At 50.2% G+C, this 13,675-nt stretch overlaps 1 protein-coding gene and 1 non-coding gene across 4 annotated transcripts in view; both read right to left on the bottom strand.

The window, feature by feature from the left end:
• Positions 1 to 13,675, bottom strand: part of LOC119453610 (rab11 family-interacting protein 4A) — a 256,371-nt gene that overhangs the window by 162,447 nt on the left and 80,249 nt on the right. The window lies entirely within an intron of this gene.
• On the bottom strand, positions 9,688 to 9,870 carry LOC119454663 (U2 spliceosomal RNA). Its single transcript, XR_005192605.1, has one exon. It is a non-coding gene; the product is annotated as a U2 spliceosomal RNA (small nuclear RNA).

Raw genomic sequence — 13,675 nt, 5'->3', positions numbered from 1 at the left:
TCTTAGCGCTGTACCCACTACTGCTGGTGGCAATATATATATAGATAGATATATATATATATATATTGACGCATACTCTAGACGTTTAAACGACGATGACAGTATGTGCATTAACTGACTGAGTAGTAGAACAGGGTATTCAAAGACGAAGAAGATGTCTTTGTGCTGGTGATTCTTAAGCTGTTCCGCCGTCTTGTTCAACGTGTGGTCTGTTGTTCGCGTTGACTCGTGACATATATATATATATATATTATATATATATATATAGTGCAGTTGACTGTGGTTTGCTCCGTACAACGGTAAATTGCACTTGGCTGATCGAAGAGGTATTGCGTGTGTCCAGTGAGCTACTGGCCAACACTTGGCAATGTAGTAAACGCGGTTAAATCGTGAATGCAGAATCTCAAAGAGGTGCGACCTAATGCTAACGCATTTCTCTCACGTTTACCGCTAAATCGTCACCAATTTAAATTTTTTTGTATCGATGAGTTTCTTTCTGTATGTTCTCCAGACAAGACAACGTATGTGTAACATATGTTCGCAAATGAAAAGACAGCTGGAAGACAGCACTCAACGTTATAGTCGTTTCTCGTCCTCCTGCTAAGTCTTGTGCTCATAGACTGATTCGCCCTTACAGCTCGCCCAGATCAGAATTTTCCTCCGATACGGTCCACGCCGCCACACGAGAACGGTTGTGACACTCAAATAGTTCGCTGTGGGAAAAAAAACACACACACACACACACACATCTCGCTCAATGCGCGCTCTGGTCCAATTTGTCTGGCCCACACGAAGTTTAGACGGTAATTTGGCGCGCAAGGTCCTTTCCCAAGCGTGTCACCCCCGAAGAGCAGGGGTACGATTGTGCCCATTTGAACCACAGCGCCCGCCTTGGCTGCGTGACGTAGTGGTTTCGATTCACACTACCTGCAGCAGAGTTGAGCATCTGATTGACGCGCCGCTCGCGCGCCTATTCGCCAAATCTGGTCACATGCGCAAAAAGCATCCTTTTCAGGGAAAGCCAACTTCACGGCTGCGTCTGCACCATGGAGTTTCAATGGCCTGCACTGCCGCCCGCCGCGCCACCTGGCCTTCGGGGAATGAAGCAGCAAGCACACTCGGCAGCTGAGCCGCGCCGTATCCTGCAATCACGAGGAGTGGCTTTTCTGCTTAACACGGATGCGTCGGCGGGCAAGACGGCGGACCTATCCGCAGGGAGCATATACAGTAACTCTAAGTGGAGCTATAGAAGCCATTCATAAGCGCTTCCGGTGAGATAACGGTCGAACGAAGGACTTTACGAACGCCCTGAAGGCCGTGAGATATTGCTTGATGACACGTTTAACACATACTGTCGATTTCACCAGACACACGTGCTGCGCTTCAATGTGCGGTCCTACGCCCTGTGAGATTACGGAACCACTGTAAGATCTTCCCGCGGTGATAAATTTTACAGTGAAGCTGTTAGCCTCTAGTTGGTCGGGATCTTTCGTGCCGTGCTCACCCCCCCCCCCCCAAAAAAAAAAAACGACAGCTGCAAAAGGGGTTTGTGTTTGAGTTTCCGCGTAACAGAATTCGCGTATATTTGAATTACAATCCGATGCTATCACGTCTGTAGGTTGCGTTTAAGTCGTACTTTACGAATTTCCTGACGCATTTTACTTGGGGAAATTCAATTACTTCTATAACGCACTTGCGCTAGGCGGAGAGCCAACAAATGAGAATACATGCTGTGCCTACGGGCCGCGGCCACGGACATTCAGACAGAACTCTAACGGCAGCTGGAAAAGGGGTTTGTCTTTCAGTTTCCGCGTAACAGATTTATGTTTTCTCGTATGTTCGAATAACAATCCGAAGCTATTCATGTATGCAGCTTGTGTGTAAGTCGTACATTACGAATTTTTCTGACCCAATTTACTTTTAAATATTCATTTAGTTCAATAAGGCACTTGCGCTAGGCGAACGGCCTATAGTCCGATACAAGTCAAGAGAAATGCGGCTTTTCCCCGTCAAAGGACCTCCTTCCAGCCAATGGTATCGCTGTGTCAACGTGACGTCACGGCCGAAGTCACGTTTCTGTCGCGCCGCGGTCGCGAAAAAAAAAACGTTGGAGAACGCTTAAGCATCGTCTTTAAGAGTGGAACGCGATAGTGTTATCGGGCCCCGTTCGCATCGCGTTTTTCTTTGAGTAGACTTCACTGCAACACAGAACGTGGGAAAGCCAGCTTACAAAGACCAAGCTTACACCGATCACCTTAAAGACGGCTTCACTTTTAAACACAAATGCATTGCTGGGATGACATTTTTCCAGGGGCAATATAAGTCGTCTTATATTAAAACGTGAAGGCCCTTTTTTATTATTTTATTAATTGTTTCCTACTGGTCCAACGCGCGCGCGTGTCCAAAACGCATTAGGCAGGCGAAGTCCCAATTTGACCTGCCGAGGATGCGAGCGCGATCTGGATATGAATTTCGCAACTAACCTATCCGAGCGCGCCGCTGTTGGTATGGTAGAAATGCTGGAAAAGGGGTTTGTGTTTGAGTTTCCTCGGAGGCGAACATCCGTGTCGACCCCTATTCAATTACGCAGTTGTCGCTGCCGCTCGGATACACGCGAAAATTCCGGCCTTGCAGGTGAACGGACGAACGGACGCCGATGAAAAACTCCTAGTGACCACGAGAGAGAGAGAGCACAGGAATACTCCCATCGAAATAAAGCCGCCGCGCCCAGGAAGCGAACCCACGACCTCGCGCTAAGCACTAGACTGACCTCGGTCACGAGGTCTCAGTGACAGGAGCGTGCAGGCTCAGTCACCATGCCACACAGTCGGTCACCGCTTCGTCCGTGCCCGTACGGTGCGGGACAACGATTAGACAATGCGCTTTTAGCGGTTCCACGAGTTTCCGGAAACTTGCGCTAAACATCAGCGCGCGAAGCGGCCGATAGAGGCGTGTAGGTTCCTGCGCGCGGCAAAAAAAAATAAATAAAAAATAAAACACATAACCGAGCAGCCGCCTCCTTCGCGAAACCTGCAACACCCAGGGTGCGTTGAACCGTGAAACCTGGGCGTCGTTTGCCTCCCCGTTTCGCAATCGAAATGTGCGTCCAAGGAACGGGGGAATAATATCCGACTCGCGGAGCACAAACACAGGGGGAATCGAGTGTAGTGTTTTTGAGGCTTCTCTTTCTTTCTCTCTTTCTTTCTTTCTTTTTCCCCCTTCTCGATTCCCACGCGCTATCTGGGCGCGCCGTCGGGACGATTACGAGAACGGCCCGCACCGAGACAGCGTCGCTCAATGAGACGAAGACAATGGACGAGTGAAGCCGCGCGGGAGGCTGCAAAAAAACATAAGGGGTGGGGAGTGAGGGAGAGGGAGGTGTCGCGCTGCGACCAGGCGCGACGGGCATTGCGTGCGGCAACGTATGGGCGTTAAAAGCGACCGTATATCTGCTGCTGGACGCTAGCTGCCCGAGACCACGGCGTTGCGTAGCCTGAGCGGCCGCGCACACAATGACGCGCGCCGTAAGCGAGAGAAAAAGGGAAGAAAAAATTGGGGGGGGGGGGGGGGGGGGCGAAGCGGTGACGCCAGCGTTTGCGGTAGACCGACTTTCGGTGCCGCGACTGTCCCCAAAGGCCCGAGCGCGTGTCCGTTACCACCTCCTACCATCACTTTCGCTCGGAGACACCTTCACTATACAAACTGTATGGAGTGTCAGCCATGCTTTACCACTATGCGGGAGCTCTGAACAATGCCTGGCCTATTGTAATACCCGAGTTACACGGGGCACTTTCGATCGAGCCCGGCCAGCATCGAACTTATCGATCTCGACTGGCTCCTTTGCGCAAGATGCGGAAGGTATAGCCAATCGCGATTGGGCTCATCTCCTGTCCATTTCTGCTGGCTATTTGCAAGGGAGAGATGTGGAGATTATTAGCCCCGGGAGTGCTTGCCAGCGCCGCCAACGGGCAAAGGCGGCTGAAGCGGAACGTACTTTTACCCGCAGGCGTCAGGAGTACACATACGTACAGTGGCATGCACTTCACTCTATCGACAGAGCGCGGCCGCGGTGAAACCACCCGAGGACCGCTGGCCCCGCTGCATTTCGGCACGCGACTGTGCACGGCACAAGTAGAACAGTGAGGGAAACGAAGTACCAGAACGAAGAAGAACACTTCCGGTCCGTGCATTGGCTATTTCCCGACTCCCGACCCATTCCAATCACCTTACCCACTCGCGCCACTCACGTGACTACACTCTGCAGTGTGCCCTCTTTTTTTTCTTCTTTTTTTTTCTATCTGTATCTCTGCCGCGAATGATACAGTTACTCTTTTAGCCATTCATTATTCCTTTTCAATTGTTCTAATCATGACACGCTACACTGAACTATCAGAAAGCGACAGATGTACCTCTAGTATACATTTCTCAATTCCAGGTACTCTGTACTCCTTTTCTGTGTTTCAAAATAAACTATGTTTGACTGATTGGAAAAGAAGTTTGCTGCTGCTTGATTTTCCGGTTACGTGCATGATAACGAAAGGTCCTACCTACCGCAGTACGTGTGTTTTCACTAAGGGACCCGTTCCTGTATGTTGAACAGCATCCGTCTACATTACACAATCCTACGATCGATAAACACAAGCCCTTCGGGAGGCCGCAGCGCCTACAGCGAAAACGCCACAGCACGCACAATCTGTCCCATTTCGAACTCTTCCTTCTGCGTATATATAGCGTCTCGCGGTATTGAAGCTGGCACGCGCCACGCCGAGGTCACGACAACGCCTCCGAACCCCCTCTCTCTAACACTTTTCTCAGCTTCGCATTACCGAGTACGAGCAGCGAGGCAGTTCGCTATAGGAGCATAGTTGGCTGGCAAGGTAATGGACCTTACGCGCCCAGCGCAGGGCAGCAGATGAAAGTGAAGGTTGTTGACTTTTTTTTTTAGCAGGCACATCCGCCTTGCACCCCCGTGGGGTGTTCAGCATCCGGGAAATATCGCCGCGCGTGGCACGAAGTTGCCGAAAAGTGAGAGTCACCCCATGCCGGCCAGACCACGCGCTTGCGCCAACTGAGACCGGTTCACTATGGATGGGGGCAAAAGTGCTTACGGAACACTAAAACCGTGATAGGAAGAAATAAATACTTCCTCGGGGCACAGACAAGTTTGGGCGGCTGCGTTGCACGGGCCACGGACGCGATTGCATACAGATGTTTCTTCTTTTCCTTGTTAAGTTCGCTTCTCCTCATTACACTTCCACCTATGCTATTAGCGGTCACCGTTCGAACAGCTCTAATCGCGTATACGCCATCAGTTCATATTACTATTCCTATCTAGGCAAGGCTGCCTAACTTATATATAGTATAGACTTCTTTATTTCTTTTATTATCGCTTCATTTCTAATCTACAATTCATGGTTTTTTATTGCTTATTTATTTCTTAATTAATGTTTTTTTTAATTTTCAATCATATTACGACCCGGTTCGTGGCCTATCCCCCACAGTGGGTTTGTGCCATTGACAGAGGCATCATCATCACCTGCAACGAAGGTATAGCAACTTTCACGCCACAATACATTGCAAGCTGCGCGCGCTCACGCTGGTTTAAAAAGCCTGTCTACGTGACAATTAAGTTAGCAAGTTGTAGTGCTGTGAAATTTCTAAAATGCAGGCTTAACGAGTAGAATCTTTTGAAATCAAATTAATTAATTAATTACGTGGTCAAGGGGTGTCCAGTTTTCCCTCTTGAATCTTAGGCCGCAACGCCACCGCCACTTAGAGCATCCCGCATAAACTGTGTCATCAACACCCTATTTGCATGTCCACTATATAGGACGAAGCCTTCTTCTGGTAATCTCCGTCGTAGGCCAGCCGACTACACCTTATTATAGTTCCGACGAGGCCTATTAAAGGCCAGACCACACGCGTAGCACGCGCAATACGCGTCTCCGAGTCCGCAAAGCCCCTCCAGCTACGCGCTAACCCCCGATCGGCGAAAGCCTATATCCTCCAAGTACCCCTTGTACAATATATTGCACATTGCCTTCTACATTTTTTATATATATATTCACTCGCAAGTGATTACGCAAAATATTCATTCTGCGTATAAAGTACGATGCGTGTGCAACTGTAAAGAAGTGGTTCACTCACATTCTTGGCATCCGCTTTCGAGAAATTCGGCACTCAATTCATCTAGACCTCTGTGTTGTCCCAGACGGCCGAAAGCAAACTTGAGGTGTGTTTCGAGATCACTGAGATTGCGCGAAAATACCGGACGCGCTAGCAACATGGCAGAGTACTAGACGTAGTTCCATCTTCAGCTCTGCGTTTAAACAATGAAAAGCAGCTTTTACTGTAGCAAACATGAGGAGATGAGGAGATGTTCACGCACTTAAATTTCAAACATTGTTTTTCAGGTTCATAACATATCAGTAGGCAATAAAAACCACCTTGAAGAGCGATTGTTTGACATGGTTGTGTTAGGGTCTCAGGAAGATATATGGAGGGGCTTTACGAGTCCGTACGCGTGTCACGAAGGGCGACCAGCCAAAAAAGTGCGCGCGTGTCATTGCGCGTGGCACAGTGCCGTTAGATCACCCTCAGCGAAACCCCGCAGGTTTGAGGAATGTTTATTCCGAACTTCGTTATCCAACTTTGTTTCTGTTTAATTTGTCAATAACCGAAGTAGTAGATTGTTGTCACATTGAGAAACACACAATGTTTGCATGTATACACACTTCTTCAGCGTAAACAAAGCTACGAAACCAACTTGTTTCAGCACGCCGTGCCGGAAGTTTACACGCCGGCCAGGTGATGCCTGCGTACAGCTCGCCACTTCCGGCGCGTACGCTCATATCTGCCAATAAACATCTGCCCGTGGGGCAGACATTTGCGCCACCCGCGCGTCTCCTGCCGCGAGACCAGGGACAGACGCGTACGGTGAGCCCCGTGTGGTCGGGCACTCCATGGAGCGGTACCGCTTCTGCCGAAGCCCCCCCGCAGGAGCCCCTTTGCTCCGTCGCCATCGTCGGCACGTCCCCGAATGGGACGATCACGCCGTCGTCGCCAACCCCCCCCCCCCCCCCGCTCCCCCCCACCAGGCTCCACTTTCCCCCCAAATCTCGGCCGGAAAACGACCCACGAAACCACCGTCGCGACGGAGGCCAGCGATCCGGCACACAAGACAACACAACGCATGCACGCCCGAGTTGACGCCAACCTCGAGCCGCGGAAGACGCTATACTACGACGACGACGGAAAGAATAGGAGCGGGGAAAGCGAGCGCTCACACAAACGATATTGCGGAGGAAGCTAGACAGTTACAACGCAGGTAATCCTTTGCCGCGCGTACGCGGTTCCTGACGCGCACACACACACGAAGCCACTTCCCTGCTTCGCGTTAGCATGCAAGCCGCATCCGGGGTGGGACCCCCGCGCTCGAGATTGTTGCGGGCCGGTGTTGTAGGCAGAGAGAGAGGCGCGCGTGAGAAAAAAACTAACGCCCCTCGGCGGAAGGTGAACGGAGAGGAGGAAGGAACAGAAAGAAGAAGTGAACGGTGCCGGATCGTCTTTCTTTTCTCTTTCTTTTTCACCCTCTCACGCATGCCCGACTGCGGGCCTTCTGCGTGCAGCGGCAGATCTGCGCTTTCGCGGGACAGAACACGACCGGAAGCGTCCATTGCGGGCGCTATAGCCGCGTGATTGTGTTTGCGTGTGACAGGAGGTGGGAGACCGTTTCTCTCTGCTTTTGTTGGCGCGCTTCGCAGTAGGTCGAGTAACCCGGTTACGAGCTGAGCGCGAAGGGCTCTTCACACGACAGTGAAGACGGAAATAAGTCCTAAACAGGCTAACATTTTGAATTGTTATTATGACATCATTATTTGGTTTGAAAACATGCACACAATCGAAAAAGGAAAAACAGCTTAAGGAGCAGGCTGCCAGCGGAAGGGGCACAACGCCTATCTACCCTTCAGGAAGTAGGTGACATGCATAGGAGGCTGTGAAGATAGGAAGAAGGGAAGAAAAGCGTGAAGAAGAAAAAAAGAACAAGATGACAGGTCACAAAGACTAAAATAAAGTAACAGCAAAGAATAGTGTAGGTACGCGTTCTGGTCAGCTATTTCTTGTTCGCGTTTCAATTTACGATGATAGTACACAGCCGTTCGTTGTTAAAACTCAAAAGTACGTATGTACGTCGGCTGTTGGTCGGACTACGGACATATTTCGGCAGCTGGTCACGGTCGTCGCAGATGTAGTGTTTTGGACGGAAGCATCGATAACTGCAGAATGCGATATTCAGCCGCGTAACGGCGAATCGGGTAGCCTGAGAGGAGGCCTAATGTGTACATGCGGGGCTATAGGTATACAGTCGACGCGAAAAGTTTACGGACCGCGAGGTCCCAAGAACAACATTATATATATATATATATATATATATATATATATATATATATATATATATTACGGTCACGAAGTGCTCGGAAATTCAACGCTTTCGCGGATTCCGCACAGTCCGTAAAGTTAAATTAATATAGAATAAGTGAATACAGAAGCCACAGCTTTTGTATTCACGAGTTCTGAACAGAGCAAAAGGCTTCTACATTTTTCTTCCTTCCATTATTTGTAAACCACAACAAGGCATACGCAAAGCAGCAAGGGCAGGACAGCTGATAGCCGTCACACACTGCGAACGCACATTTTACGAGGCACATTTCCAAGCGTGCGGCTTTGGGTGGGTCAGCGATGTGACGCCCGCCGAGCAACCGGGGAAGTGGCGCCGTCACATACCGGCCTTTCTTCGGCGGCCTCACAGGGAAGTACAGTGAAGAGCATTGTGCTGCGAACCTCAACGCGAACAGGTAGACGACGGAATCACTTCGAAAGGCGCGGATTCGAGTGATTGATGCGCTACAAATGGCGTGTCTAGTTTCCGAAAGTGAAAGCGAGAGAGACGACGCTGCGTATTTTTGGACGGCAGAAAAAGGAGGCGCCTGTGGGGAGTCTATCAGGAAGTAAAAGTAAAAGGAATTGGAAAAAAAGAGAAAAGGAAAAAGAAGAAGAAGAAACATCAGCCGCGGACGATAACCATTATCCTCTCGAAGTTTCACAAAAAGGCTGACGCTTGTGGTTCGGTTCGTCCGAGGTCGGCTCTTCCTTCTTTCTGTTTTTTAATCGGTCGACTCACCTCAAAAATCCCCCCGATCGTTCTTCCCAGTGTTATTCTTAGGACCGTCGGCGAAAGCGTTTACGCGAGAGACTACTTCCTATGTATACACACGCCACGCGGAGATATCGAGGCCTATCTATGTGAAGTCGCGCGGTCGTGAGCGCAATGTTAAGCTCCCACGGTCACGTACGTACGTCCGCGCGGTTAACTTTCGGTTCACCTATACACACGATGTGCCGAGCGTCCTCCGAAAACGATAACATGCAACTCGCGGAAGAAGTCGAGGATTTTATTTTGATACGGACACGGGTACAAAAAAAAAGAAAAAAAATATTAAGAGGTAGTTGTAACGGCAACAAGAAAACGATGCAGGACAAGCGTACTGTTCTAAGAACACACTTCTTTTTTTTTTTTTTTTTGCTCTCACAGGCATCCCTTGGAAGAACGCGGAACCGATGTGCGAACTGATGATGCGATCATGCTATTACAGCGAAGCTGTATATGGCTAGTTTCCAGCGGATCGATGTCCGTGGACCAAAAATCCCGAATATATTGCAATACCAGGCCGACGCGCGGTGGAGGTGAAGCAGGCTTCAAGCACTCCGCGAACTTGCACAAATTAGTTTAATATCTTGGCTCTAAATACAATCCGTATCGTATATTAAGCTGATAAGAACAGATACTACACTTAGAGCCGCGTCGGCTATGTCTATACGTTCCCACCATACCCGTGTACGCCATCCCGCGTATCCAAACTAGTGTCTACCAATCTGAGTGTCTTCTGTCTCCTGACGTCAGGCTATAAGTCACCTAGCCTGCTTGAGCTAATCAGGTATTATGTGTACATCTATCGCAGTCTATAACATCGCTTCTGCTTAACCTCCCTGTCTTTCCTCTCTCTCTCTCTACACACACACTCTCTTGCCTATCTCTCTATTTGCATATATCCGGGCGGGAACTACAGCGCCCCCTGTGTATTTAACGTGCGCGATTACATCCTACGTGATCTCCCTCACCTGCCTTTCCTTCACTATAGTTTGTCATCGGCAAACCGAATCAGAGCAATCAGTATAACCTTCGCCATTTCGCATCCCCGCTTTGCTTTTGGTCCTTCTGAAAACTCGTTCACCGGTGACGTCAGCGGTGCGGCCAAAACAAACCTTTCGGTCGCATCTACAGCCACATTGTAGTGTCGTTCTGGGTGCGCGATCTTACAACTGTTCGGAAAGCGAACCATTCGCGTGGCCTCGCGTGAGTGGTAAGAATAGCCTTGTCGCTGACGAAAGCGCCATTCTGACCAATCGCGCGAGGCCAGCCGAACGAGGTTCACTTTCGGAACCGCTATAGGATCGCAACTCCGAGACGCCGTTACATAGAAGGTTGGTGTCTGCAGGCACGGTTGTGCAGCGACCGAATCATATTCGAAGCTCGTACGTGCTCATCTGTCAGCCCATCATCCGCAGCCCATAGCCTAGTTCTCAAGTCCGCTCAGTGCGTCTATGCGCGCGACGGCGCCCAGTGACATAGCCAGCCAGTTTACCCTTCAGCTCAATGGGTTACACGCGCGCGCTGAACTAAAATGAAATAAAATAAGATAAACACATCCGAGTCTTCGCAAGGCGCTTCGGTGCAGATTGTCCTCCCGCGAACGGAGGCTCGATCCCCGAACACGCCGAGAGAGTCAAGGCACTCGAGACGGGCGCGGAACGCGAGAGAAACGTGTTTTGGACAACGAAGCCGAGTGGCAGAAAGTGGCAGTGACAGCACCGCGGATGACAGAACTGGGACGATCGCGTCGTCTGTCGCTGCTTGCACCTGCGCGCGACGCGCGCATTGACGTTGTACAATGCGCTCGTCAAGCGGTCGATATATCCTGTTCAAAGTGGGGCTATACATCTAATCCAACCCCCGTCGACCCCCGTCTGTGGATTTATCGTGCCCACCATGGATCCCTGCCAGACTTCCTTGAAGAAAAAAAAATGCCACAGATTCAACGCACCTTGTTGGAGTCTACATATACAGTGAAGCATTGTTTGAATGTATACTAAGCGGACTGAAAACTGTGTGCATAGTCTCTGTGTTACTGCAATGTCAGTGCAAGATTGTGCGGATTAAGGCCCTCACCCAAACCACATCATCCACGTTACAAGGTGTCAAAACGCATCCCTTTCGCACATACTCTAGCGCACCCTTGTGTCGCATTGTGCATACACACGCGCCGACATCTCACAAGCTTTCGCACGATAGAAGCACACATGCGAACGTGGTGTAATAGTTATAGAGCATTGGTTTCTGTTCTGGGGGATCGGGGATCAATCCAACTATCGCGCACGTAATTCAATATCGTTTGTGTAAGGCACGCTCTTAGATCTCTATGTTTCAAGGTCGCGTTGTGAGGTACAGAAAGTCACGTGACCCAAGGAAGGCCAGAAGCGAACCAAAGCCGTGTCCAGCCGTGTCTGAGAGATTAATGATTAGTAAAGTTTAGTAATGATCTATTAGTGATTGGATTAAGGTGGATTAGGGTGAATTCAAGTGGATTAAGGTGTATGAAAGAGGACTTAAGGTGGGTTAGGGTGCAGTAAGGTGGATTAAGGTGAATTAGGGCGGATTTAGGTGAACTACAATAGGCTTTACAAGGCTTTCGCGTTCGCGTCTCTCAGGCGATAGCTAAGGACACCTTGGATTTTTTTTTTTCGGGAAGACAGAAGCAGCACCAAGCAGCCACTGTCAGGAAAGTCCGAGAAGGTTCGCAAAGAAATACTCGCTTCAAAAAATATTTTTGTATGCGTGCGTGCGCGTGCTACAGGTCCGATTAATACCCGATGACACACCGTCCGATTAATGCCCGCCGGGCAAACTATCAAATAAAAGAAGGATGCACATTGACTGACTCTCAATTCGCGGAATCATCTCATCGGCGACGACGTCACCCTCCTTCGGAGCTGCGTCAAGCGCGTCAAGTGCCGCGCTTTCCCAAACCAAACGCTACCAGGTGGACCACAACGGTTTCCCAGGGATAATTACCTCAATTTAGTATTACACAGTGCGCCACCATCTTCATTTCTGTTCCTTCTCTTTATTGAATGACATTCTTCGATTCTACTTCAGACTGCTCCACACATAGAGAACCACTGCAGGGTCTCTGCTTTCCTGCTGGAGAAAGATGGGGCTGTGACAATATAGGCGAATGCGCGATCCGCGCGAAAATTTATAGCGCCCGGGGACATCCTATACACGCAAAGCAGAACGCCCTCCCGCTACCTCCTCCTCCTCAAATATATACGGCCGATGCTGCGCCCGCACGTTGGCATTCGCAGGGACGACGCAGCTGCGCCAACAATACGGGGAGGCCTTCATTCACGGGCTCGGAACTCCCGCCACAATAGGCACGGAGCGGGAAGGCCAATGTCAAGGCGTTAGCTTATCGTCTGACCTCAAACTCTCCTCTCATCAGGTGTCTGGGATCTTTTCTTGTAGAAAGAAAGAAAGAAAGAAAGAAGAGGCAGCGCGTCGCCAAAGCCAACCGAACCGACGATCACCGCACATGCCCAATTCTGTCTTTTCGGCCCCATTACCTTCGAGGTTCTCGAATGAGGACCGCGAAAGACGAGACTCGCCACAAGTTCGAGACGGTGACTCGACACCGCACTCCGCGTTTTCCTTGGCCTCGAAGAATGCAAGCGGTTTCGACAAATGCCGTCAGTATAACGCCGCGGCGCCACATATAACACGTATAAACGAAGTCACGCGGTCACCCGTCGCCCCTGCTGTCCTCATATTTCGCGCCATCGTCCCCCGTATAGTCGCATCCCGGCAGCGTCGAGTTTTATACTGGCAACGCACAGCAGGACGCCCAATCGTGCATCCATATACGGGGTGAAAGGGAGGCGGAGATCGTCTAAAAGCGTCTCCCATAGAAAGAACACGCGCAATGCAGCTGCCCTCGCTCGTATACCCCTTTCAAGGCGTACAACTGAATGCGAGTTCGTTATAATACAGTGCTTTCGCTCGGTTTCAACGAAGAAAGTGGGGCGCCTCTTTTGTGCCGGCGAGCTGAGTCTGGTTGGCTTAATACACTCGAGACCGCGATCACCTGTGCAAGGCACATCGCTCCAGAGAGCGATCCGCTTGGCGCTGAGTTCCCACGATAGCGCAACTATACCGCTTCGGATATTTTGAGCCGAAAGAAGAAGAAGAAAAAAAAACGTTCCATTGAGGAGGACGTGCGAAGCACTCTATGAAAACGAAAAGATAGAGAAGGCAATGAAAACAAAGGTAAGGAGGTCAACCAGGCGAGCGTCCGGTTTGCTACCCTACCAGGGAGGTGAAGGGGGAATAGAGAGAGCGAAAGAGGGAGAGAGTGACCACGGCGCGCTTCATGAACTGCACTACATAGAAATCCGGAGCTCTCAGTCCTTTTCTTTCTTTTTTTTCAACGTCCTAAGCGCGTCGGGCAATCTGGGTCAATCCCTGAGCAAATAATGGCGCAGAACTAAACTAATCCCTGTG

The sequence above is a fragment of the Dermacentor silvarum genome, chromosome 5, assembly GCF_013339745.2.
Source record: "Dermacentor silvarum isolate Dsil-2018 chromosome 5, BIME_Dsil_1.4, whole genome shotgun sequence".
Lineage (NCBI taxonomy): Eukaryota > Metazoa > Arthropoda > Arachnida > Ixodida > Ixodidae > Dermacentor > Dermacentor silvarum.
Note: the sequence above shows the minus strand (reverse complement) of the source record. Positions and strands in the feature narration are given on the sequence as shown.